Raw genomic sequence first — 21,133 nt, 5'->3', positions numbered from 1 at the left:
AGAGAGTGTGTGTATGTAAAATGCATGAATACGAAAATGTGCAGGTGTTAACCTTCAGCGCCTCAGGTGTAACCAAAGTCCACCATCTAGTGGTCCAGGTGTCTGACTCATTGGGATCCTGCGCGCACGCGGACCTGTTGAATCTCTCTGCTGAACTCAGGTAAAACAACTGACTGCCTTTTTCTCTTTTATTCTTTTTTTTTTTTTTTTTTTTTTTTTTTTTGGTTTTGGAACAGTAAGTTTGCAGATCGAGCCCGTGCACAGTGACTCATATGAGTGAAGATGACTGGGATTGCTCGTCTTCTCCCCGTGCCTGTGTTCATCCCTCCGATATTTTTAGTCGCACGGCGGTGATCGTCACCGCAGGAATCCTGACCAATTCGTCCTCGCGTCTCTTTAAACTTGGACCGAGAAAAGCTGACTCTGGGTTCCAGGAGGAGGTTGGGTTTGGAAGGGCTTTCCGACGATGAAGAAGCGCACGGCAGCTGAAGGTAAAGCTGTCACACATCCATCCATCCGTCTTTGATGATCACTTTAATTGGTAATTGTCGTGCGGGCTGCATGCGCTCTGCGCGCGGCACGTTTTATTTTCTGCTCCGCGTTTGATTGTGCGTCAAGCGATCAACTCCTGAAGAATTAGGAATCCCAGTGAACAAAACCTGGTCAGAGACTACTTCATATTTCGGCCGCAGCTGACGTGCGCAAATTAGGAAGAGGGTGGGGGGCGTTTAGGCTGGGTGAGCGCCTATTGATCCCAAAAGGTTCCAGAGTGGTTCCAATAATTATGAAGATCGCGCATGGGGCAGGAATCTGATTTTAAAATAGAACAGGATCTCAGCACAAGTGGAACTGCACATGAATCAGGGACCCCTCCTATAAAATCAGACACAATCATTATTTATTAGATGACATTCAGGCTGAAATCTATTGTTTTCTGCTTATGTTCTCTTACAAGTGCTTTGACATTTAAAGACAGCTTTCCAGGAAATATTAAGGTTTGTTTTAAAAAAATCGCATAGACATTGTTGTGATGAATCTTTCAAAATAAAACCACACAGATGACGTGGGTGTGCTGCTCAGTAGCCTGAATTCAGATACGGACATCCGTGACATATGTCATGGAGAGCTAAAATGAACCTGAATTTGCTTATTTGTTCATGCAAAATTTTAATTGTGGGGTTTGGAGTATTTATGGCATATTTTTAAAGTTACAATATGTAGGATTTAGTGTCACCTAGTGGTGAGATTATAGTTTGCATTATACTGTCACCGGTCAAGGATTTTATTTCATGCTTCCCCACTTTCTCTTGTGATTAGCGATATGTATGATCCTCCATTTCACCAAATCAAGGGTAATCAAATTAGCCAGTGTATAGGGGAGTAAGCACTGATTGCACTCCTTTCATTCTCTAACCGTGCTACAGAATGTGATAGGTGGCAGAAGACACAGCTCTGCATTGCATGGACAATCTGCACTGGTGGTCTTCAACTGGGAACCTTCTGCTCTGAAAACAAGTGCTTGGCCACCATGCTGCCATATGAATATTTATTCAAAGCTTATGATGACATATTAATTCATTGGTGCAGGTAATTATACACCAATGACAATTACGCTGTGATGGACTGGTGTCCTGTCCAGGGTCTACTCCACCTCACTCCCTATGACTGCTGGGATATGCTCCAGCCCCCATGACCCTTGATTGGCATAAGCAAGTTTAGAGACAGTTATGAATGCTATATTTCATCTCTGCTAGGAAACATGTCTAAAACCTATGCACTGTAGCATTAAAGGGGTCACATTATGCACCTTTTTAGTCACCAAGTAGCATAAAACAGACATACATGTCATCAAAAATATTTCATGGACACTGAAGTATTACTTCTTATGTGGGCACGTGTACTCTATCACTCACTCACCGTCAACTGCTTACTCCAATTGAAGGTCTGTGGGGGGGGGGCTGGAACCTATCTCAGCAGTCATAGGGTGTGAGGAGGGGTGCACCCTGGAAAGGACGCCAGCTTGTCGCAGGGCCACATATAGACAAACTAACACCTTCACACCCGCACGCACACCTACAGACAACTTAAAGTTTCCAATCCACCTAACCTGCATGTGTGAGGAAGCCGGATCACCCAGGGGGAACCCACGCAAACACATGGAGAACATGCAAACTCTGCACAGAAAAGCCACAGGTGGGAATCGATCCAATGACCTTCTAGATACTGGGAGAACATGCAAACTCCACACAGAAAGGCCACAGGTGGGAATCAATCCCATGACCTTCTTGCTACTGGGAGAACATGCAAACTCCACACAGAAAGGCCACAGGTGGGAATATATATATATGAAAAAAAACACCCGGAGGCTGACCTTGTGGCTGACAGGGGGCAACCAGACTCTCAGGAGGATGCCAACAGGGGACAAACAAACAGTTAACCTACAACAGAGGACACGGGGAACATCAGGCGGATGGAAATGCGGACAACAGCGGGGTGACAGGAAGCCAGAGGAGCAACAGTGAGGGGCGACACAGGACAGACAAAACAAAGGACTGACTGCGGGAAAACCAATGGACATTCACTAACAGACGGTTATGTGGGTCACTGACAGCGGAGAAAACAATGAAAAAACCATATAATAGACAGGAGAGGAAACAGAACAGCAGAACTGGGGGCTGTAGACAGACACAGCCACAAGAGAAAGGAGATTGGGGAGACAAAACAACAAACAGAGCAACCACAACAGTGGGGGCAACAAGGGACAGATAACCCAACAAAAGGATCATCAGGAGGATGACAAGTACAAAGATACAGGGAACCATACCACTAGCCAGAAAGACACAAAAGGTATGGAAAACAACAAAGAATCATAAGCATGAGACACTACACAAAAGGAACAATTGTCCAAGATGCAGTGACACTGGAGGAACTTTGGAGGAGGCGGAGGCACTGCAGACTCTGAAGGAGGAGACAACGCTGTAAACTCTAAGGCCTCAGTCTCACTGCCTCTGATGCGCTTACCGCGTCTGCGGGCTCGGTAAGCACCGCAGCGGGCCAGTCATACCGCCCCCTGTCTGCTGTGCAGAGCTACAGCCAACTCCGGCAACAGGTACAGAGACTGCTAGAACATTTCTACACAGGTATGGAAACACTTCTGTTTTGATGCGGAGCGCTCCGGCAGCCCACAAGGAGAGACTTCTTGCGGAAAAATCTGCAGGGTCTCGGTAACCGCAGCTGCAGAGCTCTGTGGCCACTGAGAGAGGTTTGTATCTTTTTAATGACTTGGATTCTCTGAGGGGCCCGCATTCGTACCCTGTGATGGTAACACTGGAGGCAGTGTGAGCGAGGGGTAAAGGAGGATACGGTGCCTCTGAAGATATAGGCATCGCTTAAGACGTAGGTGGCGCTGAAGATGTAGGGATCGCTGAACACTCTGAAGATGTAGGCCCCGTGGAAGACATAGGTACTGCTGAAGACGTATGCACTGCTGAAGACTCTGAAGATGTAGGCACTGCTGCAGACACCTTAGCAGGCGTGGGCACCGCTGAAGACTTTAGATGAAGATGTGGGCACTTCTGAAGGCGCTGCTGAAGGCACAGATGGAGACTCAGAGTTCAGACTCTGAAGGCTCTGTAGACTCTGAAGGCAACAAAGGTGTCGCTGAAGGCGGCGAAGGCACCACTGAAGACTGTCAAGGCGTTGGCCAGCACTGGGTGCTGATGAGTCATTGGCCGGTGCTGGAAGCTGATGAGTGACGAAGCATTGGCATTGGAGACTGACGTGAAGATGGTGCTGGAGACTGACAAGCAGTTGTCACTGGGGAAATGGAAAACTCTGGTGTGGCCTTTGGGATGGACCCAGGCACTGTAGCAGGAGAGTCTGAAAAATAAGTTGTCAAGACATTGTCTGGGTCCTCAAACAGCACAGGGCACCCCCCCCCCCCGTGTGTTGATTATCCTTATTTTTGATAGTCCAGGAATGCATTGACACAGATAAGGATGATTAAGGAAGTTAGTGAGAGTGTCCAAAGCCAGGGAGTTGCCATAAAACAAAATTTGTACTACCAGAGCAGGGTGATGAAGCGGTGTATGCTGTAAGTAAATCGAGTTATAAACTGAGGGGTTGAAAAACAAATTCTGGCTCTTGGGACCACAAAGGAAAGGGACTCTGGCAAAACAAATAGTCCATATCAACCTGATAACTGTTGATTATTGTCAAACAAGGACCATGCATCATTCAGGAACTGGGCATGTAACACAAGGTTAGATGCGCATGTATGATAACACGCATAAAAGGACTTCAGTTTTCTGAAGAGCCTTTTAATTTGGGTAAAGCCTAAGGTAGCATCTGCTGGGTTCATTGTAAAAGTTGTGTTATATTTTACTGGTGCTCTGCGGGGTCTGCTCTGGCTTGAATGTAATGTCATGTGTGGAAAGGATAGTTTAGACCCCAGTGCAGAGACAACACCAAGTTCAAAAACATAGTCTTTAATGGCTCACATAGGAAGGGTTAAAGATTGAAGAGTCAAAGATTGGTACACAGGAGAACAATCCACAACTGGCAACAGTGTCCATGAGGGGATAGGCAGGAGAGCAGTGACAGAGGCAGCACAAGGTCCAGAAACACGAGAGTGTTGTGTGGGCCGCTGAAGAGGAGGTACTGCTGGCCCACCACCACCAGATGGCGCCCTGCTTGGAGTGCGGGCTTCAAGCACGAGAGGGCGCCGGAGCCACTGGGAGTGACAGCTGTCACTCTTCATCAGCACCAGCTGTCACTCAGCCAACTCATCACCATCTCCATAAAGGCCGGACTGCGACTCCACCTCCTCGCAGAGAAATCAACTACCAATCAGGTAATTTTCTCTGCTGACTCAAAACATTGAGTAATAATCTGAACTTCTTTGCAGCCGTTTTCCTGTGGTGTGTCCTTATCTGTGGGATTGGCGTTTGGTGTGATCAGCGACGGCTTCGCTTCACACCCCAACCACATAAGTGGTTAGACAGGAGCTGCACAAGTGTGTGATTGGAGGTGGAGGTGCTCCCTCCTTACTGAATACAGACTGTGGGATTACTGAGTGTGCGACCTCACCCTCATCAGGACTGTCTCTGTTCTCTGCCAGCAGTACCAGGTCTGACTGCTGAAGACAGCGGCCACCTGGGGCGCAGGGCTTGGCGGCTCCGGTGTTCTTCAGCTCCGTGGGCAGTGGAAGCTGTGTGGATCTGGCTCTTCTCTCGCCAGGCATCTTCTATCGTCGAGCCTGCCCACACGTCACCTGGTGTATGATTGACAGTCACTATATTGTTATTGTCTGTACGTCGTTGTGTGATTCACAACATTAAATTGTTACTTTTGGCTTATCCATTGTCCGTTCATTTACGCCCCCTGTTGTGGGTCCGTGTCACGACACTTTCACAACAGGATTTCTCGGCCAGCGTCATGGATCCTGAGGGGCGTCAACCATCGCTTGAACAGCCAATGGAAGAGCGAGGTGCACAGGCGCCAGCAGGAGGCGTGTTGGGTGAGCTGCAGCACATCTTAACCGCCTTTACCGCTCGGTTAGACTTAGTTACCGAGCAGAGCAGTGTTCTCAATCGTAGGATGGAGGCTCTCACCGCCCAGGTGGAAGCGCGTGCTCAGGGCGCTGCTGCAGCACCTCCTCCTGCTGACCGTGTGCCAGAAATGGACATTCTGCTGGTCGTTCAACGAACCCCCCCACCTTCCCCTGAAGCATACATAAGCCCTCCAGAGCCGTATGGAGGCTGTGTGGAGACGTGCGCGGACTTCTTGATGCAGTGCTCGCTCGTCTTTTCACAGCGTCCCGTCATGTACGCAGCAGACGCCAGCCGGGTGGCTTATGTGATCAATTTGCTTCGAGGAGAGGCACGCGCCTGGGCTACGGCGCTTTGGGAGCAGAATTCACGGCTCCTAACAGTTTATACTGAGTTTGTGAGGGAGTTCCGACAAGTGTTCGACCACCCTCATAGAGGCGAGACCGCTTCAAGTGTGCTGCTGTCGATACGGCAGGGGCGTCGGAGCGCAGCGAAGTATGCAGTCGACTTCCGCATCGCAGCAGCGCGAGCCGGCTGGAATGCTGTTGCGCTCCGCGCCGCCTTTGTAAACGGACTGTCTCTGGTCCTTAAGGAGCACCTGGTGGCGAAGGATGAGCCGCGGGATTTAGATGGGCTTATTGACCTGGTTATACGGTTAGACAACCGATTAACGGAACACCGACGGGAGCGAGATGAGGGGTGTGGTCAGGCACAAGCCGTCCCTCTTCCTCCCGGGTCCGAAAGGAAGCCGACTTCCCCACGCTCCACTACCAGGGCTCTCCACGTGACAACAGCTCCCCCTGCTGACGTTGCTATGGAAACGAGCAGGGCCAAAAAACGATCAGATCAGAGACAAAGGAGGCTGATCCGTGGAGAGTGTTTTCTCTGCAGCTCTACCGAGCACACACAGAGAGAATGCCCCAAACGGTCAAAACAGCAGCACTCGTCCTTAGAGACTGGGCTAAGGGTGGGTCACAACACCCACGTGGGGAAACCCCGACGATCTGCACGAATCCCAGTCACGATCCTGAGTGGGGATCTAACCCTTCATGCCCCAGCACTGGTGGACACGGGGTCGGAGGGGAATCTGCTGGATAGCAGATGGGCAAAGGAGGTTGGGCTCCCTCTAGTGGCCTTACCGTCACCATTGTTGGTGCGGGCGCTAGATGGCACCCTTCTTCCACTAATCACACACCAGACACAGCCAGTGACATTGGTGGTGTCTGGGAATCACAGGGAGGAGATTGTGTTTTATGTAACACCTTCTACCTCCCGAGTAATTTTGGGTTTTCCATGGGTGTTAAAACACAATCCCCGGATTGATTGGCCGTCTGGGGCTGTGGTTCAGTGGAGCGAAACCTGCCACCGGGAGTGTTTAGGATCCTCGGTTCCACCCGGTGTGACAGCTAAGGAGGAGGTTTTAGTCCCCCCCAATCTGGCGGCGGTGCCAGCCGAGTACCATGACCTTGCTGACGTCTTCAGCAAGGATCTGGCACTCACGCTGCCCCCGCACCGTCCGTACGATTGTGCCATTGATTTGATACCGGGCACTGAGTACCTGTCCAGCAGGCTGTACAACCTCTCACGTCCGGAACGCGAATCAATGGAGACCTACATCCGGGACTCGTTAGCTGCCGGGTTGATCCGGAACTCCACCTCCCCGATGGGTGCTGGTTTCTTTTTTGTGGGCAAGAAGGACGGCGGACTCCGTCCATGCATTGATTACAGAGGGCTGAACGAGATCACGGTTCGCAACCGATACCCGTTACCTCTGTTGGATTCAGTGTTCACGCCCCTGCATGGAGCCCAAATTTTCACGAAATTGGATCTTAGGAATGCTGATCACCTGGTTCGGATCCGGGAGGGAGACGAGTGGAAGATGGCATTTAACACCCCGTTAGGTCACTTTGAGTACCTGGTCATGCCGTTCGGCCTCACCAATGCGCCCGCGACGTTCCAAGCATTGGTTAATGACGTCTTGCGGGACTTCCTGCATCGGTTTGTCTTCGTATATCTAGACGATATACTCATCTTTTCTCCGGATCCTGAGACCCATGTCAAGCATGTACGTCAGGTCCTACAGCGGTTGTTGGAGAACCGGCTGTTTGTGAAGGGTGAGAAGTGTGAGTTCCACCGCACTTCTTTGTCTTTCCTGGGGTTCATAATCTCCTCCAACTCCGTCGCCCCTGATCCGGCCAAGGTTGCGGCGGTGAGAGATTGGCCCCAACCAACGAACCGTAGGAAACTACAACAGTTCCTCGGTTTTGCAAATTTCTACCGGAGGTTCATCAAGGGCTACAGTCAGGTAGTTAGCCCCCTGACAGCCCTGACCTCCACAAAAGTCCCCTTCACCTGGTCGGATCGGTGCGAAGCCGCGTTTAGGGAGTTGAAACGCCGGTTCTCGACTGCACCGGTTCTGGTGCAGCCCGATCCCAAGCGCCAGTTTGTAGTTGAAGTGGATGCCTCTGACTCAGGGATAGGAGCCGTGCTGTCCCAGAGCGGGGAGTCCGACAAGATTCTCCATCCATGTGCCTACTTTTCCCGCAGGTTGACCCCAGCTGAACGGAACTATGACGTCGGCAATCGGGAACTTCTTGCGGTGAAGGAGGCTCTTGAGGAGTGGAGACACCTGTTGGAGGGAGCATCGGTACCATTTACGGTTTTCACAGACCATCGGAACCTGGAGTACATCCGGACCGCGAAGCGTCTGAACCCCAGGCAAGCCCGCTGGTCGCTGTTCTTCGGGCGCTTTGACTTCCGGATCACCTACCGCCCCGGGACAAAGAACCAACGGTCTGACGCCCTGTCCCGGGTGCATGAAGAGGAGGTCAAGACCGAGCCGTCAGACCCCCCTGACACCATCATCCCCGAGTCCACTGTCGTGGCCACCCTTACCTGGGACGTGGAGAAGACCGTCCGGGAGGCCCTGACACGGAGCCCGGACCCGGGCACAGGTCCGAAGGACAAGCTGTACGTCCCACCAGAGGCCAGGGCTGAGGTCCTTGACTTCTGTCATGGTTCCAAGCTCTCCTGTCATCCAGGGGTGCGAAGGACCGTGGCAGTGGTCCGGCAGCGCTTCTGGTGGGCGTCTATGGAAGCCGACATCCGGGAATATGTCCTGGCCTGCACCACCTGTGCCAGGGGCAAAGCCGACCACCACAAGGCCCAAGGCCTCCTCCAGCCTCTGCCCGTGCCTCGTCGCCCCTGGTCTCATATTGGCCTGGACTTTGTCATGGGCCTCCCGCCGTCCCAGGGCAACACCACCATCTTAACGATAGTGGACCGGTTCTCCAAGGCGGCCCACTTCGTGGCCCTCCCGAAGCTACCGACGGCTCAGGAGACTGCAGACCTCCTGGTCCACCACGTCGTGCGTCTGCATGGGATTCCAGCAGACATTGTCTCGGATTGTGGTCCTCAGTTCTCCTCCCAGGTCTGGAGGAGTTTCTGCAGGGAACTGGGGGCCACCGTCAGTCTCTCATCTGGGTACCACCCCGAGACGAACGGGCAGGCAGAGCGGACAAACCAGGAACTGGAGCAGGCCCTCCGCTGCGTGACCTCCGCGCACCCGGCGGCCTGGAGTCACCATCTGGCCTGGATCGAGTACGCTCATAATAGCCAAGTTTCATCTGCCACCGGCCTCTCCCCGTTTGAGGTGTGTTTGGGGTACCAGCCCCCACTGTTTCTGCTAGTGGAGGGAGAGGTCGGGGTGCCCTCGGTCCAGGCCCATCTGAGGAAGTGCCGTCGGATGTGGCGTACCGCCCGCTCTGCCCTGCTCAGAGCCCGGACGAGGGCTAAAGCCCATGCAGACCGCCGGCGTTCCCCGGCCCCTGCATACCAGCCCGGGCAGGAGGTTTGGCTATCCACAAAGGACATCCCCCTGCAGGTGGAATCCCAGAAGCTCAAGGACAGGTACATAGGACCTTTTGCCATAACCAAAGTCCTCAGTCCGGCCGCAGTGAAGCTGGTAGCGTCAGCTTCACTGCGGATTCATCCAGTGTTCCATACCTCAAGGATCAAACCCTACCACACGTCGACTCTCTGCACCCCCGGACCGGCGCCGCCTCCTGCCCAGATCATAGATGGAGAGCCTGCCTGGACCGTGCGCAGGCTCCTGGATGTCCATTGAAAGGGCCGGGGGTTCCAGTATCTGGTGGACTGGGAGGGGTATGGACCCGAAGAACGCTCCTGGGTGAAGAGGAGCTTCATCCTGGACCCGGCCCTCCTGGCTGACTTCTACCGGCGGCACCCGGACAAGCCTGCGCCCGTTGAGGGGGGGGTCCTGTTGTGTGGGCCGCTGAAGAGGAGGTACTGCTGGCCCACCACCACCAGATGGCGCCCTGCTTGGAGTGCGGGCTTCAAGCACGAGAGGGCGCCGGAGCCACTGGGAGTGACAGCTGTCACTCTTCATCAGCACCAGCTGTCACTCAGCCAACTCATCACCATCTCCATAAAGGCCGGACTGCAACTCCACCTCCTCGCAGAGAAATCAACTACCAATCAGGTAATTTTCTCTGCTGACTCAAAACATTGAGTAATAATCTGAACTTCTTTGCAGCCATTTTCCTGTGGTGTGTCCTTATCTGTGGGATTGGCGTTTGGTGTGATCAGCGACGGCTTCGCTTCACACCCCAACCAGATAAGTGGTTAGACAGGAGCTGCACGAGTGTGTGATTGGAGGTGGAGGTGCTCCCTCCTTACTGAATACAGACTGTGGGATTACTGAGTGTGCGACCTCACACTCATCAGGACTGTCTCTGTTCTCTGCCAGCAGTACCGGGTCTGACTGCTGAAGACAGCGGCCACCTGGGGTGCAGGGCTTGGCGGCTCCGGTGTTCTTCAGCTCCGTTGGCAGTGGAAGCTGTGTGGATCTGGCTCTTCTCTCGCCAGGCGTCTTCTATCATCGAGCCTGCCCACACGTCACCTGGTGTATGATTGACAGTCACTATATTGTTATTGTCTGTACGTCGTTGTGTGATTCACAACATTAAATTGTTACTTTTGGCTTATCCATTGTCCGTTCATTTACGCCCCCTGTTGTGGGTCCGTGTCACGACACTTTCACAACAGAGAGGCAATTAAAAGCAAAACTCTCTGAAAAGTAAGCAAGGACAACCATTCACAAGAGGCAAATAAAGGTCAGCAACAAGAAGACAATCACTGGGAAAGAAATCAACAAAGTGCAAACCTTCAAGCAAGGCACAGGAGGACCACAGGGGTATAAATACACACTGAGGATAATCAAACAAATAAGGCACAGGTGAGGGTAAACACTAATTGACAACAGCTGGGGAGAGACACAGGAAGAAAGTTAACAAAACACACAAAGAAACTCACTCAGTTACTGACTCATCTTCAACTACTTAGGTCACCAAGGAAGCGGGTGAGGGGGGCGGTTGGAGTCTATCCCAGCAGTCATAGAGTGTGAGGCAGGGGACACCCTGGACAGGGTGCTACTCTGTCGCAGTTCCACACATAGACAAACAAACACGTTCACACACGCACGTGCACCTACGGACAATTAGTTTCCAATCCACCTATTCTGCATGTCTTTGGACGTGGGAGGAAGCCGGAGCACCCGGAGGGAACCCACGCAAACATGGGGAGAACATGCAAACACCACACAGAAAGGCCACAGGTGGGAATCGATCCCATGACTTTCTTACTTTGAGGCAACAGTGCTAACCACTAAGCTACTGTGGTGCTCTACAAGGAACCTGTGTCCACCAAAATAAGACTGGAAGTGCACAAAAAGACTGGGAGTAATAAAATACCTAAAGGCAAAGCAAACAAGTAGTTGAGTAGGCACTGGGGAAATAATTTATAAATTGCACACATAAGAGAACAAAACTGCAATAAATAATAAAACCAAACCCAGGGAAGGGAAGCAGAGGATAAAAACAGACACAGACATGAAAACCCACAGGGAACCCCAAATAATAACACCAAATAATAACACCAAGAGCAGTCACAAGGGTGGCAGAGGATGAGAACAGACAGACGGGGATCGACAGGGATCATGACACACACACACACACACACACACACACACACACACACACACATATATATATATATATATATATATATATATATATATATATATATATATATATATATATATATATATATATTACTTTTGCAACATTTTGTTATTACAACCTTGTATTGTATTACAACCTTGTATTGTATTACAACCTTATTCCTAAATGGCTGAAATTAATTTTCTTCCCCCAATATTCTACAATATTTCACAATGACAGCATTAAGAAGTTTTTTCTTTTTTTGCAAATTTATTAAAAATTTTAAAAAGTAAGAAATCACCCATACATAAGTATTCACACCCTTTGCTTAATACTTTGTTGATGCACATTTGGAAGCAATAATCTTGAATATGATGCCACAAGCTTGTTGCCCTTTTCTTTGGGCAGTTTTGTCCATTCCTCTTTGCAGCACCTCTCAAGCTCCATCAGGTTGGATGGGGAGTGTCGATGCACAGCCATTTCAGATCTCTCCAGAGATGTTCAATCAGATTCAGGTCTGGGCTCTGGCTGGGCCACTGAAGGACATTCACAGAGTTGTTCTGAATCCACTCCTTTCATATCTTGGTTGTGTGTTTAGGGTCCTGCAGAAAGCTGAACAGTCGCCGCAGTCTGAGGTCAAGAGCACTCTGGAGCAGGTTTTCATCCAGGATGCCTCTGTACATTGCTGCACTCATCTTTTCCTCAATCTTGACTAGTCTCCCAGTTTGATATCTCGCCAGACCAGAGAATTTTGTTTCTCATGGTCTGAGAGTCCTTCGGGTGCTTTATCGCAAACTGCAGGTAGGCTGCCATGTGCCTTTTACTGACTGAGGAGTAGCTTCAATCTGGCTACTTGACCATACAGGCCTGATTGTGGATTGGTGCAGAGATGGTTGCCCTTCTGGAAGGTTCTCCTCTCTCCACAGAGGAATGCTGACCATCGGGTTCTTGGTCACCTACCTGACTAAGGTCCTTCTCCCTCCCTTCTCCCTCCACCAATCGCTCAGTTTAGATGGGTAGCCAGCTCTAGGAAGAGTCCTAGTGGATCTGAACCTCATCCATTTACAGATGACGGAGGCCACTGTGCTCATTGGGATCTTCAAAGCAGCAGAAATGTTTCCCCAGATTTGTCCCTTGAGACAATCCTGTCTCGGAGGTCTACAGACAATTACTTTGACTTCATGCTTGGTTTGTGCTCTGACATGCACTGTCAACTGTGGGAGCTTATATGTAGACAGGTGTGTGTTTTTCCAAATCATCTCCAGTCAACTGAATTTACCCCAGGTGGACTTCAATTAAGCTGTAGAAACATCTCAAGGATGATCAGTGGAAACAGGATGCATCTGAGCTGCATTTGAGTTTCATACCAAAGACTGTAAATATTTACGTACACACACACGCACACACACACACACACACAGATATATATATATATATATATATATATATACGAGGTCTGTTAGAAAAGTATCCGACGTGCAGAATTCCTCCGCTCCTCTTTCCATGACAAAAACTCCTGTAACAGTGGAATGTGCCATTCATTTCTAAACTGGACGCTGTGTTTTATCCGGGACGTCCTCTGACTAGCACAGGAATTGCGGAAGACGTGGACATCAGCACTTTTTCGGCACATTGAGACAGACGTGCAGAGGAATTCCGCGCGTCGCGGTGGAGCCGCATGGCGCAAAGCAACGCCGTGATGAAGCCTCACAGGACATGTTCTGGCATGTCCAGGCTCATCCACAATTTCTCGGTTAGTCACACGACTGAAAACCCACCGACAGCCGTCTGAAAGCCATCTCAAAGCCGTCCTGTGAGACTAACACGGAGGTGGTTTTGTGCCGCACCATGAGCTGCACGGTGGCGCATCCATCCGCTTTTCTTTCCATGAAAAAAACTCCTGTAACAGTGGAATGTGCCGAAAAAGTACTGATGTCCACGTCTCCTGCCATTTTTGTGTAAGTCAGACGACGTCCCGGATCAACAAAGCCTTCACGTTGGAAATGATCTGGTTGATTCAGCCTGTCGATCGGCGCTCGGAGCGCGACGCGCTCTCAGAAGCTGTGGGCGGTCTTTAAACCGGCTGGAGCACTCCTTAATCTGTGTAATCCCCATAAAATCGTCCCTCAAAGCCATTTGAATTTTCCGAATGGTTACCACCTGGAGGTCTCTCACAGTTTCTTTAAAAAATTGATGCAGCAAAGCTCCAAATCGTTCAGACATTTATTCGCAATAAAAATCCGACGAGAGGGGTGGACCACTGCTCACACAAAGCCTGCTCACAGGCGAATGACGCAACCGATAGGTGTGAAAAAACTCATGCATGCGCACGAAGGTTCAAGCTTGGCTGATGCAATCACACGTGATTCAAATCCATATGGTTTTTGAAAAAAATTAAAAGGTCGCATACTTTTCTAACAGACCTTGTATATATATATATATATATATATATATATATATATATATATGAGGTCTATTAGACAATAAACCGACCCTTTTATTAATTTTTTTAACTATATGGATTTGAATGACGTGCGATTCCACCAATCATGCTTGAACCCTCGTGCGCATGCATGAGTTTTTTCACGCGTGTCGGTGACGTCATTTCCCTGTAGGCAGGCCTTGAGTGAGATGTGGTCCCGCCCTCTCAGCTGAATTCCTTTGTTTCACACGTTGCTCGAGACGGCGTGCGTTCCTTTATCAGAATTTTTTCTGGATCTGTGAGGAATATCCGAGTGGATACTATTCGAGAAATTAAGCTGGTTTTCGGTGAAAAATTTAACGGCTGTCGGTGTAAGGACTTCCCACAGAGCGGGACGTCCTGCAGAGCTTCCAGGCGCCGTCGTCGGCCTGTTTCGAGCTGAAAACATCCTAATTTAAGGCTTAATTCACCCAGGACATCGTGAGAGAACAGAGAAGATTCAGAAGAGGCCGGCATGAGGACTTTATGCGGACATTCCACTGTTTAAGGACATTTTTTAATGAAAGACGTGCGCGCAAATCTGTGTGCGCCGCGACAGGAAAAACACCTCCGTGTTGAAAACCATTTGTAAAATTCAGGCGGCTTTTGATGGCTTTCAACAAGTGAGTAACTGAGAAACTGTTTAACAGCTCGGGCATGTTCCAACTTGCCCGTTAAGGTTTCCAACGGAGGTGTTTTTCCTGTCGCGACCCCCCGCGGTCGGGTCCAGCCCGACATGCGACTCTGCCCGCACGTTCTTTCATTACAAAATGTCCGTTAACAATGGATGTTCGAATAAACTCCTCATGCCGACTTCTTCTGAAAGTTCTCTGTTCTCTGACGACTTCCTGGGTCAACAGATCGCCGTCAGGCGCCGTGGGCCGTCCTTAAAGCGACAGTTACAGACCAAAATCTCTCATCAGCCGTTAAAATTTTTACCGAAAACCAGCTGAATTTATCGAATGGTGTCCACTCAGTTGTGCCTTACAGTTTTGAAAAAAAATTTGATCAAACAAAGCAGCAGTCTCTGAGCCATTCCTAAACAATGAAAAAATCGACGAGAGGGTGGGCGACTCCTCACTCAAAGACTGCCCACAGGCGAATGACGTAACCGACAGGCGTGAAAAAACTCTTGCATGCCCACGAGGGTTCAAGCATGTCTGATGTAATCACACGTGATTCAAATCCATATGGTTTTTGAAAAAAATAATAAGGTCGGTTACTTTTCCTCAACAAAAATATAAACGCAACACTTTTGGTTTTGCTCCCATTTTGTATGAGATGAACTCAAAGATCTAAAACTTTTTCCACATACACAATATCACCATTTCCCTCAAATATTGTTCACAAACCAGTCGAAATCTGTGATAGTGAGCACTTCTCCTTTGCTGAGATAATCCATCCCACCTCACAGGTGTGCCATACCAAGATGCTGATTAGACACCATGATTAGTGCACAGTTGTGCCTTAGACTGCCCACAATAAAAGGCCACTCTGAAAGGTGCAGTTTTGTTTTATTGGGGGGGGGATACCAGTCAGTATCTGGTGTGACCACCATTTGCCTCATGCAGTGCAACACATCTCCTTCGCATCATCCGTGAAGAGAACACCTCTCCAACGTGCCAAACGCCAGCGAATGTGAGCATTTGCCCACTCAAGTCGGTTACGACGACAAACTGGAGTCAGGTCGAGACCCCAATGAGGACGACGAGCATGCAGATGAGCTTCCTTGAGACGGTTTCTGACAGTTTGTGCAGAAATTCTTTGGTTATGCAAACCGATTGTTTCAGCAGCTGTCCGAGTGGCTGGTCTCAGACGATCTTGGAGGTGAACATGCTGGATGTGGAGGTCCTGGGCTGGTGTGGTTACACGTGGTATGCGGTTGTGAGGCTGGTTGGATGTACTGCCAAATTCTCTGAAACGACTTTGGAGACGGCTTATGGTAGAGAAATGAACATTCAATACACGAGCAACAGCTCTGGTTGACATTCCTGCTGTCAGCATGCCAACTGCACGCTCCCTCAAATCTTGCGACATCTGTGGCATTGTGCTGTGTGATAAAACTGCACCTTTCAGAGTGGCCTTTTATTGTGGGCAGTCTAAGGCACACCTGTGCACTAATCATGGTGTCTAATCAGCATCTTGGTATGGCACACCTGTGAGGTGGGATGGATTATCTCAGCAAAGGAGAAGTGCTCACTATCACAGATTTAGACTGGTTTGTGAACAATATTTGAGGGAAATGGTGATATTGTGTATGTGGAAAAAGTTTTAGATCTTTGAGTTCATCTCATACAAAATGGGAGCAAAACCAAAAGTGTTGCGTTTATATTTTTGTATATATATATATATATATATATATATATATATATATATATATATATATATATATATATATATATATATATATATATATGTAGACCGGACATCATTTCCACCTGCGTTCAGACTTTCAGGCTTAATATCAAAGATCCCGTCAACTTTGCCCTCAGCTGTTGCACCAGCTTTGTGGTCTTACTGAAATTTGGTGAATACGTATATGTGTTTTTTTTATAGCAACCTGTTTCTGTGTCTGCTATTTGCCACGCCCCCTGTCCAAAGGGAGACGCATCTCACCACATATCTCCCACAGACCTCGCGTCACACATAATGTTGTAGATCAGTGTCTCACAGAGCAATTAGAGTTGAGATATTGACATTTGTGACGTATGTCACAGAAGTGTAAACCGAGCTGTGTCAGGGATAAGGCTTATCTATAGTGGGGTAGTTTCTTCTTGCATTGACTTTGAATTGTGGGACTTGAGTTGTTTTCACATGAAGCCTCAAATGTGTAAAAATAAAAGCTTGATACTGAAACTGATTTGCCAAATATGAGCACTTTCTCTTTGGCTTGAGCTGAAAAGCCAACTGGCATTATGAGGTATCGCACAGGATTGCATTAAGTGTAAGGCAGCTGTACTAAAATCGACCACAGCACACCCGTGAGCAGCCTAAAGCTTGGATCAGTCCACCCGTGTGAATATCTACGCTGACCTTTTGACCTCTCTGGGATCTCAGACTGTGTCGTGTGAGGGCAGAGCTCAGCTGGCACTGTGTGGAGTTCATGTCTGCGGCGCCTTTGCTGGTAATGAGTGAGTCACTGCGCTTTTGCTCTCCCACACTCAGTCATCTTCCTTTCAGCCACAGCTCGGTGGAAACAGCCTTGTTTTGTCTGTCTCTCGCCTGCTCGCCTTAAAGTTGCCGTTTTTCAGCCTTGCCATCTCCACTACCCCATAATTCTCTATCTCGGTTATGTGCACACACATCCTGTGCAACAACAGCGACAACAATCACGCTAATCATTTAACCCATCTCATGTTCTTTATTTAGCATTTTGGTCACAACTTAGGGAAGTTGTAAAATTATTTATTTTATAAACAACTTCTCATTATTTTACCAACACCTCATATAGTGGTGGTCTCAAATTTAAATTTCAGACCACTTGACTAAACGTTTAGTCTAACAAAACATATAAGACCTAAAAGGATTTGCATGTGTAAAAATGTTCAAAAACCATTGCACTCGCAAATACACCTGCATGCAGAGTTACTGTGTGTGTAATGAAGACAGCATCTTTCACATGCACAAAATAGCAGGTATTGTTTAGCACATTTGCTTTCATGCATATGCAATTTGGGGTTTGTCCACCCAAGTGCGCAAAAGTGTGGGAGGGAACGTGCAAATACATTAAGTCTGCACACGTCACATGATTTATCAAGGTCAAAAAGAAATTTAGTGGGTGCTGACAGTGTCTGAATTTTGCACACATGAAACTTAACTTACTGCGCTTTACAGACTCCTGTTCAATCAATCAATCAATCAACTTTTTTCTTATATAGCGCCAAATCACAACAAACAGTTGCCCCAAGGCGCTCCATATTGCAAGGCAAGGCCATACAATAACCATGAAACCATGTTCCAGCGCAAAAATAAAATAAACAATCATTGACCACATATAGACACACATCAGAGTCTGTGGGACATCATTGCTCATGGCTATTAGAACAAACAACAAAAAGAGAACTGTGCACACAACTGTCTGTGTGAATCCTCTATCTATCTATCTATCTATCTATCTATCTATCTATCTATCTATCTATCTATCTATCTATCTATCTATCTATCTATCTATCTATCTATCTATCTATCTATCTATCTATCTATCTATCTATCTATCTATCTATCTATCTATCTATCTATCTATCTATCTATCTATCTATCTATCTATCTATCTATCTATCTATCTATCTATCTATCTATCTATCTATCTATCTATCTATCTATCTATCTATCTATCTATCTATCTATCTATCTATCTATCTATCTATCTATCTATCTATCTATCTATCTATCTATCTATCTATCTATCTATCTATCTATCTATCTATCTATCTATCTATCTATCTAATCTATCTATCTATCTATCTATCTATCTATCTATCTATCTATCTATCTATCTATCTATCTATCTATCTATCTATCTATCTATCTATCTATCTATCTATCTATCTATCTATCTATCTATCTATCTATCATGCTGTACAATTTAAAAAAGACACATCAACCAATATTCCACTACAGGCCATAATAAATGATAAGAAGCTGAGAAAACATCTTCAAGAGGAGCTAAATCCATGTTTTGGTTTATCTCTTAACATGTGGTTTGGGATTTTATGAAAGAATAACCTGACAGAACAGAATAAGATGCTGCAATAGATCACACATGATTCAGATATTATAGTTAGTATAATACATGGGGAGGGGGACCAACAATATTTAAGAAGAAGGTTATTTAAAAGCTTTTAAGATCTAAAGAATCAATCAACACAATCAAGATCTTTATAGATATCTACAAATTCGGCACTATATGGGGCAAATTATATTAAAAAAATCAATTTAGATAAGCCACAGTGAGGAATTATACGAATCAGAGCTGGGTAAAAAAAAAAATCTGAAAATTGTACAAAGAAATTGACAATTTAAAAGGTAACAATGCAGCATATATAAAAGAAAAGTGGTATAAAGCGGCTGGAAGGATGATATCAGAGGAGGAATGGGAAAAGATCAGCAACCAACAGTTGGAAAACAACCTACACCCTCTCATGGAGACAGTAAGGCTGGAAGAACATGGTGAGATATTTTATCACACCAGCACAAAATACATATCAGGATACAAGTTGCTGGAGATTGTGTGGAGGAAATAAAGCTGATCATTTCCATATCTTTTGGGAATGCCCCTCTATTATACCTTACAGGTAGGATTTAAAGAACTGCATGGAGGAAAATTTTGAAAGTGGAACTTTCATTCACATTTGAGGTTTTGTACTTAGTAAAAGGGAGCTGGGCAATAACAAATTCAGGGGATAAATATATATTTGGAATAATGTTAGTTGCACAGCAGGGAGCAAAACCAGGAACTGGCTGAAAACAGAAGCACCAAAGATGGAAGACTGGGTTGAGAAGTGACACATTCCTTATACGTATATGATGGAAAGTTGACTTTCTCTGCTAGACTAGAATCAGATAAATTTATGAATTTCTGGAAAAAAAAACTGGATTAATTTGGTATTACCATTGAGAATAGATTTTAAATGCAATGCATCCTGTGGACCCCTTGAGTCTTGCTACAAAATTTATTGTTCACATTATTTATTTATTTATTTAATTAATTATTGTTATCTCACATTAGGAGAGAAAAAAAACTCTGCAAGAATGGAGTGAAAATAAAGAGAGAGAAATGGGGAAAAAAGAAGTACTTTAGCTTGTCTGTGATTTACTCATTATTATGGATAAAAGTGAGCTAGTGCCCATTTGTTTTAGATTTCGTGGATGGGGCAACAGTATCTTTTTTTTCTTCTTTTTTGTACATCTGGAAAACATGCATTCAATATGTAATATGCTGAAGGGAGAATAATGTTTGTAATCAATAAAATTGGAACATGAGTAATTTAAGGCCAAAATCTCCTCTCTATTCACAATAGTTATTGATATTTGTGTAAATTTTGTTATTTTTAGTCATTAGCACTTCAACTTCTGGAGCCTATACAAATTTCCATCTTCCAAATAATTTGACACCAAAGAAAGGCTGCATAACCAGCTGTTCCTGAGTTGTGGTATAATGTCCACATAAACATACGTGCACGCACGGACAGGTGGAACAAAGTGCAGTATATATCTTTTATTTTTATTTTATTTTGGCCAATATTTGAAACATGAAATTCTCACTTGGTACATATTAAATCAGGGGTGGGCAACTTGTTCCAGAAAGGGCTGAGAGGGTGCAGGTTTTCTTTGCAGCCACTGACTCCACCAGGTGATTTCACTGATTAACTGATTCCATCTGCTGAAAGTGATATTAATCAGTGAAATCACCTGGTGGAGTCAGTGGCTGCAAAGAAAACCTGCACCCTCTCAGCCCTTTCTGGAACAAGTTGCCCACCCCTGTATTAAATATTAAATGATAAGGCATGCCACAGGCCATCATCCTTTATTTTATGGGCTGTATCTAACCCACGGGCCACTGCATTGTCACCATTCCTATGGCTCTTTATAGCATCAAAGCTCATCTGTGTGACTATAGGTCTATTTCTGTACAACCACTGGCTGAAAGTGTTTGCTCATTCTCTTTGCAGAGATGATTGTTGAGAAAATGAGCAGTTCAATTGTCTCCTACATGTTCCTCCTCCATATTCCACAGTGAGCCTTTATTCAATTTGCATTTTAAAACTTAATTTACATTGTCACACATAGAAAGAAAAAATAAAATAAAATAAAAATAAATATATATATATATATATATATATATATATATATATAAGCCATCAAAAGCCGCCTGGATTTTACAAATGGTTATCAACACGGAGGTGTTTTTCCTGTGCCGCCGCACCACGTCGGCTGCGTCTTTCATTAAAAAAAATCTCCTTTAACAGTGGAATATCCGGATAAAATGCTGAAACCGACTTCTTCTGAAACTTCTCTGTTCTCTCACGACGTCCTGGATCAATAGAGCCTGAAATGTGGAGGTTTTCAGCTTGAAACAGGCTGACGACGGCGCCTGAGAGTGC

The 21,133-nt window shown here is 46.8% G+C and overlaps 1 protein-coding gene across 2 annotated transcripts in view; it reads left to right on the top strand.

Moving 5' to 3' along the window:
• Positions 1 to 456: 456 nt before the first annotated feature.
• LOC117522682 (voltage-dependent R-type calcium channel subunit alpha-1E-like) overlaps positions 457 to 21,133 on the top strand; it is a 199,327-nt gene continuing 178,650 nt past the window's right edge. For both annotated transcript variants that reach the window (XM_034184133.1, XM_034184132.1), the window contains exon 1: positions 457 to 491. The gene's annotated coding sequence lies outside the window, so the exon portion shown is untranslated. The remainder of the gene's footprint in view (positions 492 to 21,133) is intronic.

Source organism: Thalassophryne amazonica, chromosome 12, assembly GCF_902500255.1.
Source record: "Thalassophryne amazonica chromosome 12, fThaAma1.1, whole genome shotgun sequence".
Classification (NCBI taxonomy): domain Eukaryota; kingdom Metazoa; phylum Chordata; class Actinopteri; order Batrachoidiformes; family Batrachoididae; genus Thalassophryne; species Thalassophryne amazonica.
The sequence above is the reverse complement of the archived record's forward strand: the minus strand, read 5'-3'. Positions and strand labels throughout refer to the sequence as shown.